Genomic DNA, 10,356 nt, shown 5'->3' with positions numbered 1-10,356 from the left:
GGTTGGTTGGTTTTGGTTGTTGGTTATTGTTGATGTTGTTGTTAGCTGCCGTCAAGTCAGCTCTGACTCGTGGTGACCTTATGCAGAGCAGAACGAAACGTTGCCCAGTTCTGCGCCACCCTCACAGTCTTTGGTATGTTTCAGCCCCTCGCTGTAGCCACCATGTCAGTCCATCTCATTAAGGGTTTTCCTTGTTTCCTCTGACCCTGTACTTCACAACAATGCTGTCCTTTTCTAGTGCTCGGTCTTCCCTGATGACGTGTCCAAAGTCAGTGAACTGAAGTCTCCCCATCCTCACTTCTAAGGAGCATTCCGGTTGTATTTCTTCTCAGACTGATTTGTTCTTTCTTCTGGCAGTCCATGCTATATTCAATATTCTTCACCAACATCACGACATCTTTCTGGAATCTCTCCAGAATAAATTAGGCTTTTACAGAAGGCACACAAGATAATGTTTGAAGGGCTCTGACGGTACGAAATCAGCCATAACAAAATGAAGCCCTTACGGTTGAGTGACAAAAGCTGGGTGAAATAGCCAACTCACATGGTTTCCCTGGGGCTTTTCTGGTTTAAAGACCCGTGTCCTGGGCAATCCCGCAGTCCCAGGCAAACCAGGACGGTTGACCACCCTCAGTCTGGGATGACACGGCCAGGCTTTCCTGAGCAAAGCCCACCATGCCCAGGTAATGCAGCGGCAATCCCATCAACGAGCCTGTGATGTTGCATGCAGGACTGGGGTACGTGGTCCTGTGAGGAGCCCACAGGTCAGTGGGTTGAGTAAGTCCCAGAACCACAGCTGTATGGATCCACATGGCACGAGTCCAGAGGTGGGATGAAGTTAGCAAGCCACAGAGCTGCATCAAGGGTGATTATTCCATTATATGAAGTTCAGAGGCAGGGGAAATGTGTCACCCACTGTGAGAAGTGGTCCCAGAGGGGGAGCCCGGGCACTGCAGGCTTCCTAGCAACAGAAAAGCTGAGCCAGCTGGGTCCTCACATCACCTGGTACCAAGTGCCCTGGGGGCTAGGCACTCTGATCCACCCCACTGTGTTCCTTGATCCCACATCTCCACTGAAGCTGCTGTTGGCTGGCTGCCATGCCTACAATTCCATCTGAAGCCGGGTGGAGTTTTGCGAGTCGCGATGAGCATTTTGCAGTTCATTCTTCCATGTTAGTAAAGGAGCCCTGGTGGTGCAATGGTTATGTGTTCACCTGCTAAACAAAAGGTTAGTGGTTCGAATCCACCCAGCGGCTCCATGGGAGAAAGACCTGGCTATCTGCTACCATAAAGATTACAGCCTAGGAAACTCTATGGGGCAGTTCGACTCTGTCACACGGGGTCACTGTGACTCCGAATTGTCTTGAGGGTGCCAACATCAACAACAACATGTTTCTTTGGGAGTCCCTGGGTGGTGCAAACAGTGAACGCCCTCAGCTGCTAACTGAAAGGTTGGAGCTTTGAGTCCACCCAGAGGTGCCTCGGAAGAAAGGCCCGGCAATCTACTTCCCAAAAATCAGCCATTGAAAACTCTATGGACCCCAGTTCTACTCTGATACACGTGGAGTCGCCTCTGATACACCTGGAGTCGCCTCTGATACACCTGGAGTCCCCGTGAGTCGGAGTCGACAGCAGCAGGTTTTACATTCCTTCTGTGGCTTATTTCATTCAAACTTTGCAGAGTCATCCGTGTTCGTCCACACCCATGTGTGTAGCATCGGTTCATTTTTCAGCGCCGTGCAGTGATCGTTCGTGCCAAGGGGCGTGTTTGCCTAACAACACATGGCTGAAACAGTCCTGTAAGGAGAGTGCCACGGAGCATCTGCAGGGCTCGTGTTGTTAGGCGGGGCGGGGGCAGGGGGGCAGTGGAGTTGGGGCCAGAGCTAATTCTGGAGCAATCTGGGAGAGGCTCAGGCTGCCATGAGCTTCTGTTATGGGTTCAATTGTGACCCCCCCCAAAAGATGCACTGAAGCCCTAACCCCTGGTAGCTTGCATATGGTCTTATTTGGAAATAGGATCTTCGCAAATGAAATCAAGTCAAGAGGAAGGCATACAGGATTACGGCAAGCCCTAAACCCTTATAAGAAGAAAATCTGGACATAGGAAGACGGCCATGTGGACACGGAGGCCAAGACTGGGGTGATGCGGCTGCAAGCCAAGGAATGCTGAGCATCGCTGACAACCAGGGCGGATTATCCAGTGAGCTAGGTAAGCACGGGTTTACTAATCTGAATAATTTCACCACAGATCAGTAAGTAAGCACAAGTAAGCCTGTGCTTACCTGTGCTTACTGGGTTGTCTGCCCCTGTCAGGGACTATAAATTTGAAAAGAGGCTTTGATTCTGTAGGAAGGTGCTGTGGGGTCGGGAGAGAGCAGATGCCAGTCGCACGTAGAAGGAGAGTATTTGATGTGGTGAAAAACTGTGAAATTGTTCACTCGGATGATCTGCTATGCTTACCTTGCATATTGGAACAATATCATTAATATCACATGCAAGTAAAATTTTGCTGAAGATCATTCAAAAGCAGCCGCAGCACTACATCAACAGGGAACTGCCAGAAATTCAGGCCAGATTCAGAAGAAAATGTGGAATGAGGGATATCATTGCTGATGTCAGATGGATCCTGGCTGAGAGCAGAGAATACCAGAAGGACGTTTACCTTGTTTTATTGACTATGCAAAGGCATTCGACTGTGGGGATCATAACAAATTACGGATAACATTGCGAAGAATGGGAATTTCAGAATGCTTAATTGTGCTCATGAGGAACCTGTACATAGACCAAGAGGCAGTCAGTTGAACAGAACAAGGGGATACTCATTGGTTTAAAATCAGGAAGTGTGTCAGGGTTGTATTCTTTCACCACACCTATTCAATCTGTATGCTGAGCAAATAATCCAAGAAGCCAGACTATGCAAAGAAGAACGGGGCATCAGGATTGGAGGACGACTCGCTAACAACCTGCGTTACGCAGTGACACAACCTTGCTTGCTGAAAGTGAAGAGGACTTGAAGCACTTACTGATGAAGATCAAAGACCACAGCCTTCAGTATGGATTGCACCTCAACATAAAGAAAACAAAAATCCTCACAACAGGACCAATGAGCAACATCATAATAGATTGGGAAAAGATTGATGCTGTCAAGGATTTCATTTTAGTTAGGCCCACAATTAACACTCTTGGAAGCAGCAGTCAAGAAATCAAAAGATGCATTGCATTGAGCAAATCTGCTGCAAAAGACCTTTTTAAAGTGTTAAAAGTAAAGATGTCACTTTGAGGACTAAGGCGTGCCTGCCTCGAGCCATGGCGTTTTCAATCTCACATGCATGTGAAAGCTGGACAATGAATAAGGAAGACCCAAGAAGAATTAATGCCTTGGAATTATGGCATTGGGGAAGAATACTGAATATACCCCAGACTGCCAGAAGAAGGAACAAATCTGTCTTGGAAGAAGTACAGCCAGAAAGTTCCTTAGAATCGAGGATGGCGAGACTTCTCGTGCACTTCGGACATGTTATCAGAAGGGACCAGTCCCTGGAGAAGGACATTATGCTTGGTAAAGTAGAGGGAGGGTCAGAGAAAAAGAGGAAGACCCTCAAGGATCATGAGGATGGTGCAGGACCGCGCAGTTTCGTTCTGTTGTACACGGGGTCGCTATGACTCGGAACTGACCACACAGCACCTAACAATAACAACGACACCCCAGCTTGTGAGCCCCAAGTGTACACACAGCACCACCCGGGAGTGGTGAACCCCTTCAGGACCCTAGATTTGGCGTTGTTTCTTTGTGCTGAGCGATCTAACTTCTTGTGTGCCCTGGGTGTCCTCTGGTGGATGTTCACTGGGACACAATTCTTAGGGATTCTGCTCTCAAATCCAAGTCCCAGGAAGGAAATTGCATAGTTCCTGAATTCTCCTAATATTCCTCCCATAACCGAGGTTGTATTTTCAGCCTATAAGCCTGCCCCTAAGATGATCCATGGCAGTTTTACTTCGTTTAAACAACAACAAAAAAATTTTTTCTTTTACAGCTGAGGAGTAGAAGGGAGAGGCTGTTTTAATGCACATGGACTTAACACCCATCCAGAGAGGGCACGAAGCTACCAAGGTGCACGGTCTCTCTTGAGGGAGCCATGAGCTCATCTAAAGCAGGGTCAGCAAACTGTGGCCCACAGGCCAATATGGCCCACCGCCTCTTTTTGTAAATAAAGTTTGATTGGAACACAGCCATAGTCTCACCTTTATGCATGGTCCCTGGCTGCATTCACGAAATAAAGACAGAGTCAAGTAGTTACGAAAGAGGCTGTCTGTCCTGCAAAGTCTACAGTATTTACTTTCCGGCCCATTACAGAAAAAGTTTGTCAACCTCTGGCGACATGGGTCAACCCGGACACGTTTTCCAATGAGCTATGACCAGCCTGCCAAAGAGCTTCCTATTTGGGTTTGGTTTCGCATTCATTCTTCATTCATTCCTTCAAACAGTCATTGCAAACCTACTATGTGCCAGGCATCATTTCTGGACAGCAGAGGTTCCTACATTTTCAAACTTGGAGAGCAAGCCCTAGTATTTGAGTTTGGACTTCCCATCCAAAAAGGCTTCTCAGCCTTTTTTGACTTCTGTCCCTGACTGCACCATCTAGACCAAAGGTTAGGCATTTCAGCACAGGTGGCACCTCTGTGCCGGATTGAAGCTAACCAGGAGCCCAGTCCCCACCTTCACCTTAAGCTCGTGACGGACTGAAGTTGACCAGGAGCCCAGTCCCCACCTTCACCTTAAGCTCGTGATGGACTGAAGTCGACCAGGAGCCCAGTCCCCACCTTCACCTATATCTCCTGATGATACTGGAGGCCAAATTCAACTGCTAGGAAGCATACCAGTGGTGCAACCTCTGGGCTGGCCGGTGCCCGTAGGGGAGGAGAAGACTGGGGGATCCCTGAAATCTGGGTCTGGTTACCCTCCTGTCGGCAAATCAAGACTCTTCCGCTGAGGCCTTTGTTATAGACTGAATTGCGTTCCCCAACATTTATGTTGAACTTCTAACCCCCAGAACCTGTAAATGTGACCTTGTTTGGAAATAAGGTCTTTGCAGGTGTTGTCAGTTAACATGAGGTCACACTGGAGCAGGGTGGTCCCAATTCAGTATGAATGGTGGTCTCCTTATAAAAGAAAAGACAGACAGGCAGGCAGGAAGACAGCCAAGTGTAGGCTGAGTTATGCTGCAGCTATGAGCCTAGGGACTCCTGGGGTCACCAGAAACTGGGAGACAAGGAAGGATCTTCCCCAGAGCCTTCAGAGAGAGCATGGCCCTGCCGACACCCTGAATTCAGATGTCTAGCCTCCAGAACTGAGAGAGAATACATTTCTGTTCTTATAAATCGCCCAGTTTATGATACCAGAAACCGGTAGAGCCTCGCATCATGATTAGGGGTTGGCTTCCTCACTCTCCTAAGTGTTACCCTGGCTTGTAGCACTGCTGAGAAGCGCCTGTGCTGATGAATTTCTAATATCTGTGAAAAAATTCCAACGCATTCTCCTTTGCCAGCACCCGTAAGCAAGTCAAGGCAGAGCCTTCTTCTTAACAAGTAGAACCTTTTAAAAAAATATACCGATTAGTCATACAAACAGACATGTTGACAGAAACACAGGTCACTTTGGAAGTGCTCTGCCCAGTGCAGCCCCACTCCCGGACTTTGGAACCTGCAGACAAGCACAGAGTCTGGCGGGATCACAGGACTCCCCATCTAGGAGAAGGATTTTTAACACACAGAGGAAGAGGCCCGAAGAAGAGCCGAGAGAAAACAAAACCATTAATGTTCACACTCGAGAAAGCCCCCAAAGCAAACCTCTCCGTGAGTCTCCCAGCACCTGGGGGTGACCTGCCTGCTTACTTTTGTGCTCTCAGAATGAAGATGCAGCATCTGTGGGTCTGGTTCTCAAGGGCTTTGTTCATATTCTGCGCTTGTCGGTCATGCTCACTGGCGTTTTCAGTTCCTGTTAAACAACAATTGATTCCAAAAGGCTTTAATTATGCTGAGAAAACACCTAAGCCAAACCAGAGCTAAAGAAACTACTGTCTGAAAACCACCCGCAGGCAGCCCTCTCGTCCCTTTCCTTCAGGGAAGGGACAGTTCCACTCAACCGCGTTCTCCGGTTAACCAAGCCTTCCTAAAACACAGACAGCAGCGCTGAAAACACAAAGGTTTCTAAAGTGAATTACCAACCTTCCTGCCGCCTTAAGCAAGGATGCTGAGGGTAGTGTCACCTTATCTTGATGGCTTGGGGACATCATTATGAACAATTGTACTGTGCTGTGACACAGCCATGACCTCAGGGGATGTGAGCTGCCCAGGGACATCAGCCCTTGCTTTCAGTGGGACCAGCCTGTTATCCTTTGGGTTTTCTGTTGGTGTTTCGACTTCTTCCATATCCAACTGTACGGTCGCTGTGGAACGCTGACCCATAGGGATCTGGTCTACCTGGGGACATCAGGGGTCACCTGAGTTGTCTCCAAGTTTTGGCTATCACAAATAAAGCTTCTGTGAACATTTGTGCAGCTTTTAAAAAAAAGAACTTATTTGTTGTCGTTGTTCAAAATGTACACAGCAAAACATACACGAATTCAACCACGCTTCCAGGTTCTTGGAGTTTATGTCCTCGCATATCCCTGGTAAGGAGCCCATGTGGCACGGTGGTTAAGTGCTTGGCCGCTAACCAGAAGATTGGCAGTTCAAACCCACCAGCTGCTCTGTGGGAGAAAGATGTGGCAATCTGATTCCATAAAGATTATATGTCCTATAGGGTCACTATGAGTCAGAATCGACTCAATGGCAATGGGTTTGGTTTTTGGTTGAGTCCCTGGGTGGAGCCCTGGTAGTGCACTGGTGGTTAAGAGCTCAGCTGCTAACCAAAAGGTTGGCAGTTTGAATCCACCAACTGCTTCTTGGAAACCCTATGAGGCAGCTCTCTGTCCTACAGGGTCGCCATGAGCGGGAATCGACTCGACGGCAATGGGTTTGGGAGCAAGAATTCCAAGCAAGGGTGGGCCTAAAGGACATTGAGGCTTCTGCCGTGCTGTCTCTGACCTAAGTCGCTCTGGGGAAGCCAGCCACCATGTTGAGAGGACTCAAGCTGCCATAGGGAAGGTCCCTATGTGAGGAACTGAGGCCTCCAGCCAACAACCAACACTAACCTGCCACCTTGGAAGCAGCTCCTCCAGTCTGAGCCAGCCTCCAGGGGACGCAGCTCCAGGCTGACAGCTTGACAGTAAACTTACCAGAGACCCTGAGCCACAGTCTCCCAGTAAAGCTGCTCCTGGATTCCTGAACCTCAGTAACTGTGTGAGATGATATATATTTATTGCTGGTTTAAGACTTCAAATTTTGAGGTAACTTATTACACAGTAAAAACAAAAAAACTGGTTGCCATCAAGCTGATTCTGGCTCACGGTAACCCTGTGTATGTCAGAGCAGAACTGTACTCAGTCGGATTTTCAGTGGCCGACTTTTTGGAAACAGATCACCGGGCCTTCCTTCTCTAGCACCTCTGGGTGGACTCAAACCGCCAACCTTTCAGTTCACAGCCAAGTGCATAACCGTTTGCCCCACCTAATCCTACCCACCCAGGGCTGATTTTGTGACCCACGAATGCGGCACAATCCAGTTTAAAAAACACCGTGGTAAAGGGTTTTTTTTGGTCCCTCCCCTGCTTCGTGATTGGGTCCTCTGTAGTGATTTATGTTTACTGAGCATCTACCAGACAAAGCTCTAGAGAGTCGTGGTTAAGGGCACTGGATGGAGTTTGAATTCTAGCTCTGCAGTTTATCAGCCCATAAGCTTGGGTGAGTTTGATGATCTCTCTGCGCCACCTATAAAACGGGGGTGATGATGATAGTACTTAGCGGTTGGGTTATTGTGAGGATGGGTTAACATGCACTGGCCGTAGCAGGAGCTGTAAGAGGTAGTCGCTATCGTGAGTCAGTGTTCTGGGGGTTGGAGATACATCACGGAGGAAAATAAAGAAGACGTTGCCCTCCCAGAGATTACATTCTGGTAGGGGAAAGAGACAAACAAAACGAGGAGGTAATTTATTGGTGCAAATGGTTAACGTGTTTGGCTGCTAACTGAAAGTTTGGTGGTTCGAGTCCACCCGAGTCACCTCAGAAGAAAAGCCTGGCAATCTACTTCTGAAAAGTCAGCCACTGAAAACCCTATGGAGCGCAGTTCTGCCCTGACACATAGCAGGGTGCCATGAGTCAGGGTCTACTGGATGGCAGTGGGTTTGTTACTTTTATTTCTCTTTTGAGGATGACAGCAGTCAAGCCAAGGCCGGTGGGCCCTCAGGACTGAGCCTGCCTGTGTGGAAACCCTTCTCCCCATCCCCAGCCAGAATTCCCCTTTCTCTTTGGTCCTCTTAGAACCCAAGGCCTACTGGATCAAAAACAGATGCCTGCTATCTGTCCAGGCACATACATCATTCTTAGTCTCTAGTGACGCCTGAAGAGGAGTTGTTAAAAATAACATTCATTAAAAATTACAAACAAAAAAAATACAAACCACTTATTACCTGGCACACACCTGTAAGACTGTGAACATGCTGGCGTGTGCCCCGCTTTCCTGTATGTATTTCATGTGAAAGCTTTATCAGTCGTACTTAACATCCTTATGAAAAAGTCTCTTTCTCTTCCTCCAATTCCTTGGGCAGTATTTTGAGATGTGTTAATGGATCTAAGATGGTTTATCTCAGATAGCTTTTTTTACACGTGTTGAAATTGCCGTCCGGAAAGACAGCACTGTTTGTACTTCCGGGCACTAAGAGAATGCTGAAAAAAAAAAAAAGAGAATGCTGGCCTCCCTCGAACCCTGGCAATGGCGCCTGCTGTCATTTCACAAGGTTTGCCAATGGGATATACAAGACCAAGCGGCATGTGGTTTTAATTTTCATTCCCAGGTCCTTGCTGAGCCAGGCAGGGTTCTCAGGCACGATGTGCAAAACACAGCTGTGGTGGTTAGGATTTGTCAGTCTCCGAAGCCTGTGAGCCAGAGGGCTGCTGTCTGACCTGCCGATCTTGGGTTCACCAGCCCCTGTGGCTACGGGAATCAGATGCCTCTACCCTGACTCACAGACTTGGGATGTTCCAGCCTCTACTACTGTGTGAGCCATTTCTTTAAGTCTCTGTCCTTATATTTACACGCTTTATTGGTTTTGCTTCTCTAGAGAACCCAGCCTTAGACCGTGGCGCTGCAGCCCAGAGATGCTGAAAAGACCACCCTGGCCAACCGGTAGTGGCAGATCCAGGACTTGAACCTAAGGCTCTCCCAGAAAATCAGCCTGGCAAACCCTTCTCACAAGGCACAAAAACCATCCCAATTACCCTAATTTTTCAGACGAGGAAGCAGAGGCACGAAGAGGACAAGGCACCTATTCAAGGCCACAGAGCTGCTAAAGGGTGTGGCCAGAATTTAGATGTGGGCAGGAGGGCCCCAGGTCTGAGATCACCACCATCCAGTCTTCTAATCTGTTGCCGTCAAGTCAATTCTGACTCACGGCGAGTGTGTGTTATGCAGTAGAACTGCCCAATAGGGTTCTCTTGGCTATAATCTTTACAGAAGCAGATTGCCAGGCCTTTCTTCCATAGCACTGCTGGGTGGGTTTTAACTGCCAACCTTTAGGTTAGTAGTCAAGTGCACCATAAAATGAATGCATTCCAAGCCTGGGAAGGAAAGGACGGATCCAATTTGCCCGGTGCTATCCCGGCTTTTATCCCGGCTGGTTCCCCAGTCCGGCTGGTGTCACAATCACTTGTCTGGCTAGTGACAAATACAGATGCCTGAGACTTCAACCCACCTGGCGTGGGCTTCAATCTGTCGGGGGGAGGGCACCAGCGTGTGGCAATCACTGCTCTAAGGTTGGCCGGGCAGGGTCACCAGTTCCCATTCCCTTCAGGCTCTTTGGAAACACCCTCTCTCTTTGCTCAGAGGTTCTAACCTGGCAGATTCACAGCTTTTACTCTTCAGTTTTTCCCCACATCGGGTGGACCCAGCACCCCTTCTGGCTTCTCCAGTACAGCTCAGCCAGGAATCTCTTCTGTGCCTTTGCTGGGGAGCAGGGGCCACGCTGGACTTTTTCCCCTTAGGTGAATGGAATGGGCTCCCCAGTCTAACACAAGAACAGCCCCAACCAAAGGGCTGATCTTGGGAGGTGTAGGGCCACTCCACAGAATCCCTCTGGAGGTGACCCATAGCTTCAGCACAGCGTGGAGTACCAGATCAGACATTTCTTGGACATCCATCCCTTCTACGTCCCAGGACAGAGCCCTGTGTCAATCCCATCCACCTGTCCGTCTGTTCTACATTG

Source organism: Loxodonta africana, chromosome 7 (assembly GCF_030014295.1).
Source record: "Loxodonta africana isolate mLoxAfr1 chromosome 7, mLoxAfr1.hap2, whole genome shotgun sequence".
Classification (NCBI taxonomy): Eukaryota; Metazoa; Chordata; class Mammalia; order Proboscidea; family Elephantidae; genus Loxodonta; species Loxodonta africana.
Note: the sequence above shows the minus strand (reverse complement) of the source record.